The sequence below is a fragment of the Amblyomma maculatum genome, chromosome 1 (genome assembly GCF_055883805.1).
Source record: "Amblyomma maculatum isolate TAMU_Amacu chromosome 1, ASM5588380v1, whole genome shotgun sequence".
Classification (NCBI taxonomy): domain Eukaryota; kingdom Metazoa; phylum Arthropoda; class Arachnida; order Ixodida; family Ixodidae; genus Amblyomma; species Amblyomma maculatum.
Genome location: NC_139344.1, coordinates 46501831 through 46516640, shown reverse-complemented (window position 1 = coordinate 46516640; position 14810 = coordinate 46501831). Strand labels below are relative to the sequence as shown.

The 14810-nt window shown below is 48.2% G+C and overlaps 1 pseudogene; it reads left to right on the top strand.

Annotated features, from left to right (window-relative positions):
• The first annotated feature begins 5346 nt into the window (after window positions 1–5346).
• Window positions 5347–6383, top strand: LOC146202278 (kinesin-like protein KIF18B pseudogene; annotated as a pseudogene).
• Window positions 6384–14810: the final 8427 nt, after the last annotated feature.

Genomic DNA, 14810 nt, shown 5'->3' with positions numbered 1-14810 from the left:
AAATGTAAGCGAGTAACATGTGACCCCTGATTTCGCACCTTCAGACAGCAGTGCTACTAAGAAAAGGCGCTGCTAGCAGCAAAACGCCCTCAACGATCTTTTTGAACTGGTGCCGTGAACCATGCGCTCTTTGTTAGAACACCTTGCGCATTTAATATCAGTACGCAGCTCCTGTAGCTGCAGAACACCTGCTGTTCTCCTTTTAGGAGTGCTGGCAGAGTAAGACAGAGTACGGTTCTCAAAAACATCGATGTGGTTCTTCTCACGATTCTATTATCTTCGGCTGTCACGCTCCATTGATCTTGAGGAGAGAGAATATCTAGGCATTTTTTTTTCCTTAGTTCCAAGTCCCGCAATTGCTACATAACTAACGAATCGAATCCGCCATTGACGCATTTGCAGCCGCTTGCAAACGCACAGGAGTACTGTCTTGACGATTGTAATGTCAAACCGAATGCAGGAAGGTTGAGTAGAGAGTATGCCTGCCTCAAACATATTAGGCATGTAGCCAATCCGTGATGTAAACGTAAATGTACCCAAACATAAGATCCCTAAGAATGCATGAAAAAAATTGTTCTTCTAGTTGGCTTGAAGCTCCCGCTGAACTCGAGCATGCTACGGCAGAAGACTTCAGCAAGGATGGGAATTCAGGTATCGAAAATGATTTGGTGCGGCACTTTAAGGTTGCATCCAGCGTTATTTTAGATGAGTTACACATGTTACCATTCTGCTAGCGAGCACTGCGCCATCAGTCAAGTGTCTCAGTAATAAGGAGTAATACTAAACTAGTTCGCAGTCCTTGTCCGGTTTCCTGTGATCTCCGGAACATATTTCTAACAGGCTCGTAAAGAAATGGCCGCACGTGTTGTGAAATTCAGTGATGTAAGATTGAGGCGCGAGAATGACATTGTTTTTCGCATTATGAAAATGAGTGGTGAAAATGAAAGCAAGATTGCTAACCCAAAGTACATTGCGCTCTTTTCTGCGTATGAACAGGGGAACGAAAAATGACTGGATATCATGCCTCAATTCTTGTCACCTCCAGCGTAACGTGTGTTAAGAAAAGGAACGTCGACGAAATGTTGTTCTTAATAATACGAAGACGTTTCGGCGTTCATACGGAAGCCTTAATCACACAGCGGAAAGCCCAATGCACGAAGTTTAAGTGCGTCGTAGTAATCTACTCCCAATAACCTAGTAGATGAATCTACCACTCGACCAAACGCATTTTCGCCAAACATTAGATTTCTCTTCTCCAGCATAACGAAGCGACACAACAAAGCCGGTCATGTGCAAAGAAGTATTGGAACCGCCGGAAACGGTGCCGCGAATTTTGGAGATCCCTTATTCGCAGTTACTTTCCCGATATTCCAATTCTAATTAAGAGCGCAGCTTCACAGCGCCAGCGTAAAAGGAGCGTTGAGCGAGTTATACGCTATGCGGACGCCCTTCCTCAGAAGCGCAACGCTTCGTAGGCGCCAAATCAGACGCTGCATACGATTACGCGCTTACTTTTAATCACCCAACGAATGAGAGCGAGGGGGCAACCTTACGTCAGCTAGCTTACGCTCGCTGCCAAAATTCTGCGTCCAGCGACAGAGACTGTGACGCCGCGACTCTGTCCCGCTCCCGTGCCAAACCCCAACGGCCGTCGGGGCTGCTCGGTTACGCTTGTACCGCGTCTTCAGCGAGTGTGGCAAAGCTAAACAAATTGGGGTCATCGGCAGCGCCCTACATGTCTGAGAGAGAATCAAACTCAGTGGAGAGCATTAATTGTTGTCGCCATAGAGCCCATATCACAAGTACTCAGTACAAGCGGTGTACCGTGCGTTCAGCGAGTATGGCCACGTAAAACAATTCGGGGTCATTTGCAGCACCTGCTTAGTGCTATAGGGGTCTGTCCCATGCTGACGATTAAATGAATCTTGAAGTAGTCCACGCTTAGACATCGAGAGCTTATATTGGGACATAACATATGCATCAAACTCGAGCTGTTTGAGGGCGTGAATGGGCTGAGGTCTTCTTCGAGCAGTACTGTGCATGTCTGACGACAGCGTGGCTTAATGTTTTTTATTCAACCGTACGTAGAAATGACAAGAGACGGCATCGAATTGAGAGCTCACTCACATGGCCGGTATCGCATAAAAATAGCCATGTAATTTACCACTGTCTACGACTGGTCCGGTCCCGAATAATGAAAGAGAATGAGATGATAGCTATAGAGTGCCGTCAGTAATGAATTCAGTTTAGCTGTGCTTAAAGATTTTTCTTTGTTGTCTCGGGCTTGAGCGTGCTTTCTAAGTATTCGCGTGATTCTGTCATTGCTGCTAATACAGCGCCTAAAAATCAAGGGGGTCTGCAAAAGCCGATATGAAGAAAGGTGATTAACCGCGTAAACGCAGTTCAATGTAAAAAAGAAACCAGCGCCACATAAGTTGACCGTAATCGCTACGCAGGTCACAAGACGGTGACTGATCTTCGATCGCGGGGTGCCGCGCACGGACGCATCTACCGTAGAGCAGATCGTGAGGCCCGAAGGAAGACTAGAGATCCGCGCCGGTCCCCAAAGAAGATGAACTATCACAGTGCGCTCCCTTCACCGGAAGCCAGCTCACACGCGAAGAATGGGAGCCAGTCGCCGGCACTTTCCACCGTCCGGCGGCGAAGTATGTACTATAGTGTATTAAATTGAAACGTGTGCCGACTGCCAGCGGCGAGCTGGTCGTTCCAGCGTAGGGTGCCTCGGGAGCGCAATGAGTGCCGAGCAGACAGCTGGGTGAACTGTCTCCGCCACCGCTAGTTCTGCGGATCCCGAAGACGCACAACATATATTTGTATAGCTTTAGCTCCTACACGCTTGACTAAATGCGTTAAATCGATTCTGTGCATGAATAAAAGACCTAGTTCCGTATAAACGAGGCCGTCGTCGGGGAAAATGTGTATTTGCGGCAGTTAAGACACATGCATCCAATGCAAGATATATGCAGATTGCCAATTTCCAGAGCGTATTGGGTAATATAATTCTCGAACCTTAACGACGGGTCCAATGACTAATGTCTAACATATCTTTATGACCACAAATATTATTGGACGCGCTAGTTTGTGCAGGCTACACTGAAGTCCATCATCGACGCGCGATTGGGATCTTGGTCTGGGCTAGTTGGTCAAAGCTTTCAAAAAAATGAACACAGCACAAAGAAACCAGACACCTGAAGAAGACAAAACACAAGACGTGACGGGCGCATGACTATAAACTTTATTTCACGTACAGCCGAAGCAGATTTTATAGCTACTACAATGAACCACGTGGGCACAATCACCTACTGCATAGTCAGAGTGAACACTTTCAGAACACGTTTTGTTTCTCAACTTAGACCTTAACATGATGACGGGTACACTCAAATCATAAATATACAATCAAAACATAAATCTGAAAAAACGTTTGCAAGAGAAGCTGCAATCAGACGTACTCCCCGAAGTGCATAAGATGACATCGGAAAGGCGTGTGTTTAACAGTGCGCATTCGAAGCTGGTTAAGCGGGCAGTTGTAACCGACATGCTTCAGGCTGCCCTGACGAATTGTTGTGAGCACTTGGCTGATTCTAGCCTTAATCACCAGATTGAAAGTCTTTATTCGGCTGCCTATTCGCCTTCTCCTATACCAGGCTTGTGTGAAGTGCTTTAACAGAAGGTGAAGCAAAGTGCAGTAAGTCATCAACCTAAGGAAAAGAAACCTGTGGCAGTTGTTCCATACATACATGAACTGTCACATAATATCAAGAGAGTAGTGGGAAGGTACGATGTGTATGTTGTGTTTTTCGCCCTTTATAAGTTAGAAAGAATAGTCCCGGTGGTAAACCGGCAGAGAAGGGCGAGTTGCGACGTGAAGCATCTGACGCCGTACACCGAATGCCGGCTAGGAGTGGTGTACCAGATCCGACTAAGGACATTGGCCAGACCGGGCGATGTTTTAACCCAAGAGCTGGAGAGCACTGAACGTAATAAGACTGTGAGCCACATGGCACAGCACTGTAATCAATCCGACCATAAATGTCAGCCTTTATTATCCGACGCAAAATTTTTCGCAACAGCAAAAAGCAAAATAGAAAGAGAAGTAATTGAAGGTTTTAACATTGAAGATACTGCAGACGCGTGCATCAGCACCCTTCAATTTCTCTTCAAGAGAACGAAGTGGCCTTTTTGGAGAGCGCTAGGATCTTGCATTTTAACTTCAGCTAGGCATTTTGGTGTACGCGTATGGCCATTTTTTTTTTTTTTTTTTTGCGTGCGCTTGTCGCTTAATTGTTCCCGTTTGTGTAGTTTTTTTTTTTTGTGGTGTTTTGGAAGCATGGTTTGGTCAAGCGTGTTTTCTGTCACCCGTCTGTCTTTTTTTCATCTGCTAATGATTTTCACTGTTTAGCCGTGTTAAATGTTTGGCGTTGGTTACTGTCTTGTTTGTTTTTAGCGGTTTCATTCACTCGGTACGTTGTCGCCTTTCGCATTTATTTTATGCGCCTCGGGGAGTACGTATGCAACTTCTCTTTCAAACGTTTTTTTTTTGTTTTTCAGATTTATGTTTTGATTCTATCTTGCATGATTTGAGCGTATCCGTTATGTTAATGTCTAGGTTGATTAACAAAGCGTGTTCCGAAAGTGTTCACTCTAACTATGCAAGTAGGTGATTGTGTCCACGTCGTCCATTGTAGTAGCCATAATACGTGCTTCGGCTGTATGTCAAATAAAGTTGGTAGTCAGCGCCCGTGCCGTCTTGTGTATTGTCTCCTTCCTGTGTCCGGTTACTTGGGGCTGTGTTATGTTTTGAAATCCACGCTCGCTCGCACTGAAAACACAACGGAGCGTGTTTCAGGCTAGGCTAGCACGAATATTTTTGCCAACTTATTTTTTTTTCGGTAAACGAAAGAAATCAACTGCCCGCAAGTGTAGTCAATGTCCCATCCATCATTTTTTCATCAGCCCTGATTGAGTTATCTCTGAGTTTCGTAACTATTTTCACTTTTTTTTGTGTGTGAATTTCATTCTATATTGGAAGCATTATTTTTTATTATGGATATTGTGGTGATTGGTGTTTTTTTTTCCTTCGTTGACTTCATACTTATGAGCCACAATGTTTGTAATCCCCCAAAAATAATGCCCCACGCGAGCGATGTAGGTATATGCGTAAATAAATAAATAAATAAATAAATAGATAAATAAATAAATAAATAAATAAATAAATAAATAAATAAATAAATAAATAAATAAATAAATAAATAAATAAATAAATAAATAAATAAATAAATAAATAAATAAATAAAACCACGAACGAAATCGTAATAACGCTCCTGGATGGCTGGCTGCAAATGTTCAGTGTTTGCGTACGGGGCTACCGGTGCAGGCACGACGTTCTTTATGGTCGACATGGAACACTGCCCTGGTGTGGTGTCCCTCATCGTGAGCCACTTGTACGACCACGTAGATCAGCTGCGCTTTGAGGGCCAGTCGTGCGACGTTGCCGTGGCCTACCTCGAGGTGTACAATGAGGTGGTGCGTGACCTGCTCTCTGCCGGTGGAGCACCGCTCGTTGTGCGCGAGGACCCCGCCAAGGGCATCGCCATCTCCAACCTCTCCATCCACAAGGTGAAAGAGGCTGATGCTCTTCTAGATTTGCTGCTGAAAAGAAACAAGAATCGAACTCAGCACGCCACTGACGTCAACGCTTAATCGTCACGGTCACATGCCATCTTCCAGGTGTATGTGCTGCAGACCGAGACTGTGACAAGCACCAGCAAGGGTATCCGCGCTTCAAAGATGAGCTTCATCGATCTCGTCAGCTCAGAGCGCGCTGCAGCGCGGTCAACAGGAACATCGGGGCTAGGCTACGCGAGGGCACCAAGACAAAGCCTGTCCCTCCTGGCATTCCGCAAATGCGTAGATGCCCTTTCCAAGAATGGGACGCAGCGGGCTTTGTACCGAGGCTTGAAGCTGACGCACATACTGAAGGACTCTCTGGGTGGGACGTACCGTACGCTGATGATCGCCGCTGTGACGCCGTCCAAGCTCAGCTACACAGACACGTACAACACGCTCAAGCATGCTAAGCGCGCAATGAATATTGAAATGCTGACCAAGAACAACATCCTGAATGTGTCGTGCACATGTCGAAATACAGCGCACTCATTGAAGAGTACAAGCAGAAGCTCGACTACCTCCAGAATAAGGTCGACAGCGCAGAGCCGGAAAAGGCAGTGCTGGCGGCCAAGGTGCAGGATCTCGAAAGGAGCCTGGAGTTGGCGCTTGGCAAGAGTGACGCCTTGCCGCCACCTGCCTCTCCCGCAATCCGCAGCACTGAGAAAGCGAGGCCGGTCACAACCGTCATGTGGTGAGATGATTTAATTATCCGCGGCTGGCCTTGCGCGAGCGCTCGTCCGTAACAATATGAACACGCAGTTGTATGCAAAACGAAATAGATCAGTGAGAGCTCATTCGACGACGCTACATAGCGTCGTCGACGCTACATAGTGGACAATTCGTCGACGCTACATAGCGGACAATTTCAAAAACCAGCAGGATTAAAAAATTGTGCTTTATATGAATATAAATAAATAGTTCTAGCATATGGTTTGGTTTTAGAGGGTTAACGTCCCTAAGCGTATCAGGCTATGAGAGACGCCGTAGTGAAGGGCTCCGGAAATGTTGACTACCTGTGGTTCTTTAAATTGCACTGACAACGCACAGTACATGGGCTCGTGGTTAGCAGGGACAACGCCGACGTCGACGCGAAACACAGGAACCGGCGCCATGGCGCTGCGCTCTAAAAAAATTTGAAAGACCCCTCCAGCGTATCTATGAGCTAATTAGCTCCGAAGACGGATAAAGAAAGCCCCCGCGGTAGAAGTCTGAAATGAATAAATTTTCTTCGTTTTGTGCCGCGCAGATTTACTCGAAATGAGATACGCAGAGCACTAAATTCTAATTTGCACATGAACTTTCCAGCCACATACAATGCAATATAAGCTCTGCGAATGTTAGAAGTGTGCTCAGTGACGTAGTTATGATCATCTGGAGGACGGGCATTCAAAGTAGCTTCGACGCCTCTAGCCTTCCCTCATCAAGCAGGCAGTCAAGCTTATCATTCGGACTTGAAAGAAGCAGGTTAAATTCCTCGCTTGAACGGCTAACGTCATTGCCCGAGTGTATTTCGAGAATAGAAGAGCTCGAATGGGGAAGACCGGGAAAAGAGCGCGCAATGAGCAAAAAAAAAAGCGTTGAGGAAAAGGGGGGGGGGGGGGCTACAAAGCCCAGACTACGCTTTGTGGAGACATGGGTTTCCCTCTTTGATCAATAATCAACAACACACCATACCCGATGCATTGGAATTGACGCAGGACACGAACAGCAGAAGCAGGCGCCCCGAACAGCGACACTACGCTTTTCATTGCTCCGGCGACCACCTCGCTCTCATTGCCGCGCGCTGAAGGCGGCACACTTCTCAATTCTAGAACACTATATATGTACCACTTGCACCCATCACTAGGACCTTACTCTCATGACGGTGTTGCTACCGCTGCCTTGATTTAACCGGCCACAGAACGGTGAAAAAAAAAAAAAAAAAAAACACCATCCCTGAGCTCCTGAACAATACGCATAGGATTGCAAGCACAGTGATGAATTCATGTTTCAATAATGACTGCGTTTGGGTGAGTTCGTTAGCCGTGTTGATTGTGAAAACGCATATAAAACACGCCAACAGAAAAAAGCGCTCGTGTGTCTGTCTTTTGCTGTTGTCCGTGTTTTGTATGCGCTTTCAGGATCAACATTAAAAGCATCACAGCAGCGAAGGCATCCAGCTATGAATTAAAGGATCAGCCTTCTCCTTTTCTCGGCAACTTGCACAACGTACCACTCAATGCTTGGCTGTACCTACAGGCGGCAAAGAAATTGACGTTTTTCGAGTATAGCATTGGCCTACCAGATTCCAATCCATGGGACGCTCGCATGCCTATATTTACGTTGCCTGTGCATAAAAGTTAAAAATCTACATCTACGCCTTATAATGTCTTACACTGGCAGAGGAAAGGAATGAAATGTGGAGAGCAAAGGGGAAGGCGCGCAATCGCGGTTAAGTTCGGAACGGCGTCGTCATTTGTGTCATTCAAACATCCGTGCTGGGGACGCAGCAGGTAAATCGGGCGCGCCTTTGCGTAATTTGCACTGGCGACATCCTCGAAAACTCATTGCAAAGTGCCTTTCGAATACTTGAAGCTCAACCATTCGGGCGACCACTAAGCGAAGCACCTGAGGACTTCTCTTTGTGAAGTGAAAGTTATAACGGAGCACCTAGATGATCTTTAGTACTGTGCGTTCACCTGGTCGTGATTTAAAGTGTTGCCAGCCGTAAGCAGTGGCTGCTCATTTTTCAGATACTTAAGAATACTGAAAATCACTGTAAACAGAGGCTCTTTTTACGCCTTGTGTTCATTAGCATATAAGGACTGGTGAGGGAGTCTTGCTCTCTACGAATGTCAAGAGGTCCATACAATCAGCAGGACCTGAGCAAGCACACTGCCTTGTGCATGAGAGGGAGACAAGGGAAACGAAAATATGTACATTCCAGCATCCTCAAGAAAGGGTTTTGTTTATAGAGTAAAGCGTACCAACAGACTTAGGCTATAAAGGACGCCGTATTGAAGGAAGGGCAGAGTAAACGGGTGCCTTGCGCCTCGTCTTCACTGCAACTCGCCACCGCAACTGGGACCGAACCCAGATGTATAGAGCTTAGTTATCGAGTGCCCTAACCCGTGAGTCACAACGGTTAGGTGGCCAAATAGTCGTTTATAGCGATTAAGGATCCTGAGTCACGTGGAGCTCAGCAGCAAGAAGGCGTGTGACACACCTTCACTGACACGCACTGAGACCGCCATTGATATTATCACCGCAACGGCTACGTCACGAGACATTTTGAAAACTGGTCAGTACCCACGTCACGTTCGAATTACGGGAAACAGAGTCTTAAGTACATAATACCATCACTTTTAAATTACTATAATTCAATTCGTTTTGATCTTTTCACGGCATCCTGCAAAGACCTCCGGGAGATGTTTTCGATTTCTATGTAATATTGTCTAACCCTGCTGATGTTTTTGTTTGCTTTTGTAATAATGCGTTTCTATGTTGTTTTCATTTAAACATTAACTAATGATTACTATGTTTACATAATATTAAATATGTACCTGTATACTTGTTTTAATGAAGAGTATGTGTGCATATGTGATGCTGCCATGCTGCCGAAAGAAAAGAAGGATTGTGGACCCGTCAAGCTGTCCATGGACAGCTTTTTTTCTACAATCCCCCCATCTGTATTTGATGGCAAATAAAGATTTCATTCATTCATTCAAAAAAATATTTCGTAGCAGTCATACATTAAACCATCTCACTTCCGTTCAAGGCCTGTGCTTGTAAGGTTTGTAAGTTAAGGACTCCCTTTGCCTGATGGTACCCGATGCGTTGAACAGCCCTGTAGGGAAGTGAATTAGAGTCAAGTGTAACAGAGAACTCTTTGAATTCGTTCCAGCTGCGGACGCTTTGACAGTATACGGTATCGGACCACTCGGACTTGAACGGCACCAGGTGATCCGGAAGAAGCCCGGCCCTGTCATCATCAGGTAAGACTGGACTTTGATTGCACTTCTCTTGCCTTGACGAGTAAGCATCATAGGTGCATATATATCAGGAGTAAGTGTGCATATATCAGGAGTAAGGGAGAAAGCGATGGAGGTGGTGAGGGGTTGCAATGATCCCGCACCCTCCCCTCTGCAAGGAATTTCTCATAGGTAGAGCGTGTTCAACCACGCTTTGTGTGCGAGGAACGTCCTTGAAATACAGGGTTCATATGCGACCACCCTTGTCACTGGTCTCTTCTAAGCGCCTCCCATAAATACGCCTCTAGGAAAAAGTGCACATATTCTCTAAGGCATGTGCGCCATGCGGTTTGCGGTAAGCGACTTTCAGGGGTTATTCTGATCGTCGTCTTTCTTGTCGTGCTTTTATATTTACGAACTGAGAACTATGGCGTTGGGTAACGATCAAGTGCCTAATTCTCACTATCATATTGTCACGTAGTGGTGACAAGGCCGTACACGCCAAAAGAAAACACAGGCGTGATGGTACTGAAATAACTCTTTATTGGGGCTGACTTGCGCCCGAAAAAGAACTAAGCAGCTCGGCGGCGGCGATGGCAACAATCGTGCTCGTCGGTCGTCGAACAAAGAATGCCCGTCACACTCGGCAACGCTCAATTTAAAGGCTGCACAGAACAATCTAGATAACGTCGCAAACAGATACCAGCACGGGCTGGAACATTGTGGAAAGACACCCGAGTGGCCGGAACCTTTGAGACAGATCTCGGTGCATCTTGCGCTGCAACAAAACTGATAAAGGTGTGACTCGCGACATTGAGCATTAACAAACAAAGATTATGGAACTGATACGCGGTCCAGAATCAGAGTGATAAGCCTGTATGCCGGCGGCTGTTAAAAAACAACAAATACTGTTTTGAAGGTTTCGCGGCAAAAACATCGCCTCGATGTTCCAAAACAAAGAAACTTACACATAAACACTGCGAAGTTTAAACACCACAGATTCTTTAACGCGCGTAATATGGGTTCAGTCGTACAACATGTACAATTTCTGGGCGTGCGCGTCGCCGTTGTGATGCTGACGTTCCGTCGGGAATGACTTCATAGTCCAGTGGTCCGACGCGGCGAAGGATTTTGTATGACCCAAAGTATCGACGCAACAACTTTTCACTTAATCCGCGAAGGCGAATTGGTGTCCAAACCCGCACTTGGTCTCCTGGATTGTGCTCTGCGTGGCGTCGTCGTAAATTCTATCGTCGGCTGTCGGTGCGCTGTTGGTCTTTAATACGCAGCCGTGCGAGTCGTCGGGCTTCCTCTGCACGCTGCAGGTAGGCGGCGACGTCAAGGTTGTCTTCGCTGGTTACGTGCGGCAGCATTGCGTCGAGCGTCCTCGTGGGCTCCCTGCCGTACACAAGCTTAAACGGGGTCGCTCTGGTCGTCTCCTGGACTGCCGTGTTATACGCGAAGAACACGTACGGCAAGATGGCGTCCCAGGTCTTGTGTTCAGCGTCGACGTACATAGCGATCATGTCCGCGATCGTTTTGTTCAGGCGCTCCGTAAGGCCATTGGTCTGGGAATGGTACGCAGTTGTTCGTCGATGGCTTGTGTGACTGTATTCCAGGATGGCTTGCGTCAACTCTGCCGTAAACGCCGTTCCCCTGTCCATGGTGAGCACTTCTGGGGCGCCGTGTCGCAAGAGAATTTGTTCGACAAAAAATTTGGCGACTTTTGCCGCGGTACCATTTGGTAGAGCTCTTGCTTCGGCGTAACGGGTAAGGTAGTCAGTGGCCACGATGGTCCACTTGTTACCCATAGACGAAGATGGAAAGGGGCCGAGGAGATCCATCCCAATTTGTTTAAAGGGCAGGATTGGGGGCGGAATCGGGTTTAGTAGTCCTGCTGGTCTAATCGGCGGCGTCTTGCGTCGTTGGCACTCACGACATGTCTTCACGTAGTGGGCAACTTCGGCAGGTAGTCGCGGCCAGTAATACTTCTGCTGGATTCGACGCAACGTGCGCGCAAATCCGAGGTGGCCTGCTGTGGGCTCATTGTGCAACGCCTGCAGAATTTCTTGCCGATGGGTTTTAGGCACTACGCGAAGCTGCGCGGTCCTGTTCGGTGCAAAGTTCTTCTTCACGAGGAGGCCATTGCTTAACGTGTAGGATGATAAATGTCGCCTGAACACACCAGGAAGGGAAGCGGTCTTTCCTTCCAAGTAATCAGCTAGCGCTTTCAGTTCAGGGTCTGATCGCTGTTGTTCTGCGGAACTGCTGGCGCTTACCGGTCCCAAAAAGGCGTCGTCGTCATCGTCCTTTGGGGGAACATCGACGGGAGCGCGGGATAAGCAGTCTGCGTCGGAATGCTTCCGGCACGACTTATAGACTACAGTCATGTCAAATTCTTGAAGTCGTAGGCTCCACCTGGCAAGACAGCCGGAAGGATCTTTCAAATTAGCCAGCCAGCAGAGCGCGTGATGGTCACTTACCATCTTAAATGGTCGGCCGTATAGCTATGGACGAAACTTAGAAGTGGCCCAGATGATTGCAAGGCACTCCTTCTCGGTCGTCGAGTAATTGACTTCGGCTTTTGTGAGGGACCTGCTAGCGTAGGCGATTACTTTCTCCTGTCCGGCACTCTTCTGGACGAGAACGGCTCCTAGGCCCACACTGCTCGCGTCGGTGTGAATTTCGGTCTCGGCGTTTTCATCAAAGTGGCCAAGTACAGGAGGGCATTGCAGGCGGCGCTTAAGTTCGTCGAAGGCTTCTCCTTGCGGCGCTTCCCATTTAAAAGGTACGTCAGCCTTTGTAAGCTGCGTCAACGGTTCGGCGACCCGCAAAAAGTTTCAGAAAAATCGTCGATAATAAGCGCACTGCCCAAGGAAACGGCGCACAGCTTTCTTGTCGGCAGGCGGTGGGAATTGTGCGATTGCAGCTGTTTTCTCCGGGTCTGGGCAAATAGCGTCCTTCCTAACGATGTGACCTGGGAACCGGAGTTCTTCGAAGGCGAAGTGACACTTCTCTGCTTTTAGCGTTAGTCCCGATGACTTGATGGCTTCCAGCACTGTCTGCAGTCGTTTTAGGTGGTCTTCAAAGTTTGACGAGAAGACAACAACGTCGTCCAAATATACCAAACAAATTTGCCACTTCAAGCCTGCCAGGACTGTGTCCATTACTCGTTGAAACGTGGCTGGTGCAGAGCAGAGGCCAAATGGAATCATCCTTGAACTCGTAAAGGCCATCCGGTGTGATGAATGCGGTCTTCTCGCAATCTCTTTCGTCGACCTCAATTTGCCAATATCCGATCTTCAGGTCCATCGATGAGAAGTACCTTGCATTGCAGAGCCGGTCGAGAGTGTCGTCGATGCGGGGAAGCGGGTATACATCCTTCTTCGTTATGCTATTCAAGCGGCGGTAATCAACGCAGAAGCGAAGTGTGCTGTCTTTCTTCTTGACCAAAATGACTGGTGCCGCCCAGGGGCTGTTCGATGGCAGGATTACGTCATCACGCAGCATTTCCTCAACTTGATCGCGAATGGCCTGCCGTTCTCGCGGCGATACCCGATAAGGGCTTTGGCGCAGAGGTCGGTCGTGTTCGTCCGTTATAATGCGGTGCTTGGCCAATGGTGTTTGTCTTGCCTTCGATGATGACGAGAAGCACTCCCTGTAGTCTCGAAGAAGACTGCGAATCTGGTTTTGCCTGCTGTGGGTCAATACTGGGTTGATGTCAAATGTGGGCTGACGGAATTGGTCCGGTGCGTCTTCCAGTGGTTGGTCGTGGAGGGCGAAAACGTCTTTGAGGTCCGCTAATTCGTCGAGAAAAGCGATGGTCGTGCCCTTGTTGAGATGCCGGTATTCTTCAGTGAAGTTTGTTACCAGCACCTGAGCTTGTCCTCTCCGGAATTTCGCGATGCCTCTTGCGATGCCGATACCTCGTTCCATGGGCAATTGGATATTTCCTTCGATGATGCCTTCTGCGGTTTCGACGTCTGTGCTACCTATGCTGACGGCGACGCTTGATCTGAGCGGCAGGTCAATTCTCCGTCGAGGACATTTAGAGCGACGTGTTGCGTCGAAGTCGTCGTAGCAGGTATAGCTTTGTCTGCAGAGAGCTTGATGAGCTTGGGTCGGAGGTAGATGATAGCCCTATTTTCATTTAGGAAGTCCATGCCTAGAATCACGTCGCGGGAGCACTGCTGCAAGACCACAAAGCTGGTGATGTAAGTACACCCATTTACTGTTATTCTTGCAGTGTATCGTCCCGATAGAGTAATTAGGTTGCCACCTGCGGTGCGAATCAGCGGGCAATCCCAAGCGGTGGTAACATCTCTGAGCTGAGAGGCTAACGGTCCACTAATGACTGAATAGTCAGCTCCGGTGTCTACTAGGGCAGTGACTCTGCGACTGTCGATATCAACTTCAAGGTCACTTGTTCGCGTCCTCGCATTGCACGTGGGGCCTAGTGTCCAATCTCGGCTCCGTCGTTTCTACAGGTCATGGCCGGGGCATACTGTTGTTACTTCGCTGGGCGGCCGTGTTTTCTTGCATTCTGGTCGTGTTGTCGTCGATGACGTCGTGTGGAGCGGCAATGAAATAGCTGCGTCGTCGTTAGTGGTCGTCGGCGGCGGAGGATGTTCGCTGTTGCGCCGTTGAGCAACCTCACCTCCAAAGGTGGCTTTGTTTAGTTTCCACTGCGCGAGCTTGAGGACCTTCCGCGCACACTATCATCATAGTTACGTCCTGGCGACGCAAAGCGGGCCCTGTACGGCGATGGAGACCTGAATCGACGGCTTGGTGGCGCAATCTCTCCGCTAAGCAGATAGTTGTCAATTTCTTGCGGTCGTTCACCTGGGCGTGGTCGTGGTGTGTCGACTGCAAATCCGCGAGACCGATTCGTCGGTACGGGCAGTGCCGCAGAATGTGGCCGGCACCGCAGTGGAAGCATACTGGCCAGTTTTTCGCTGTCCTCCATGCGTCGCACTTCCTGGGGCTTGTTGGTCGTTGGTAGGCTTGGCGGGAGGGGGCCAAGCGGCGGTTTTCTGAAACAGGACGGTATAGCGGCGAGGGTTTGGAAAGTCATCACGTTGGGGCGAAGGGCGACGTAATGCAGCAGCGTAGTTCATCGCTGTTGCCTCTTGTGCTGGAAGTGTCGCAGCCATCGCTTTAGGAACGCCCAGC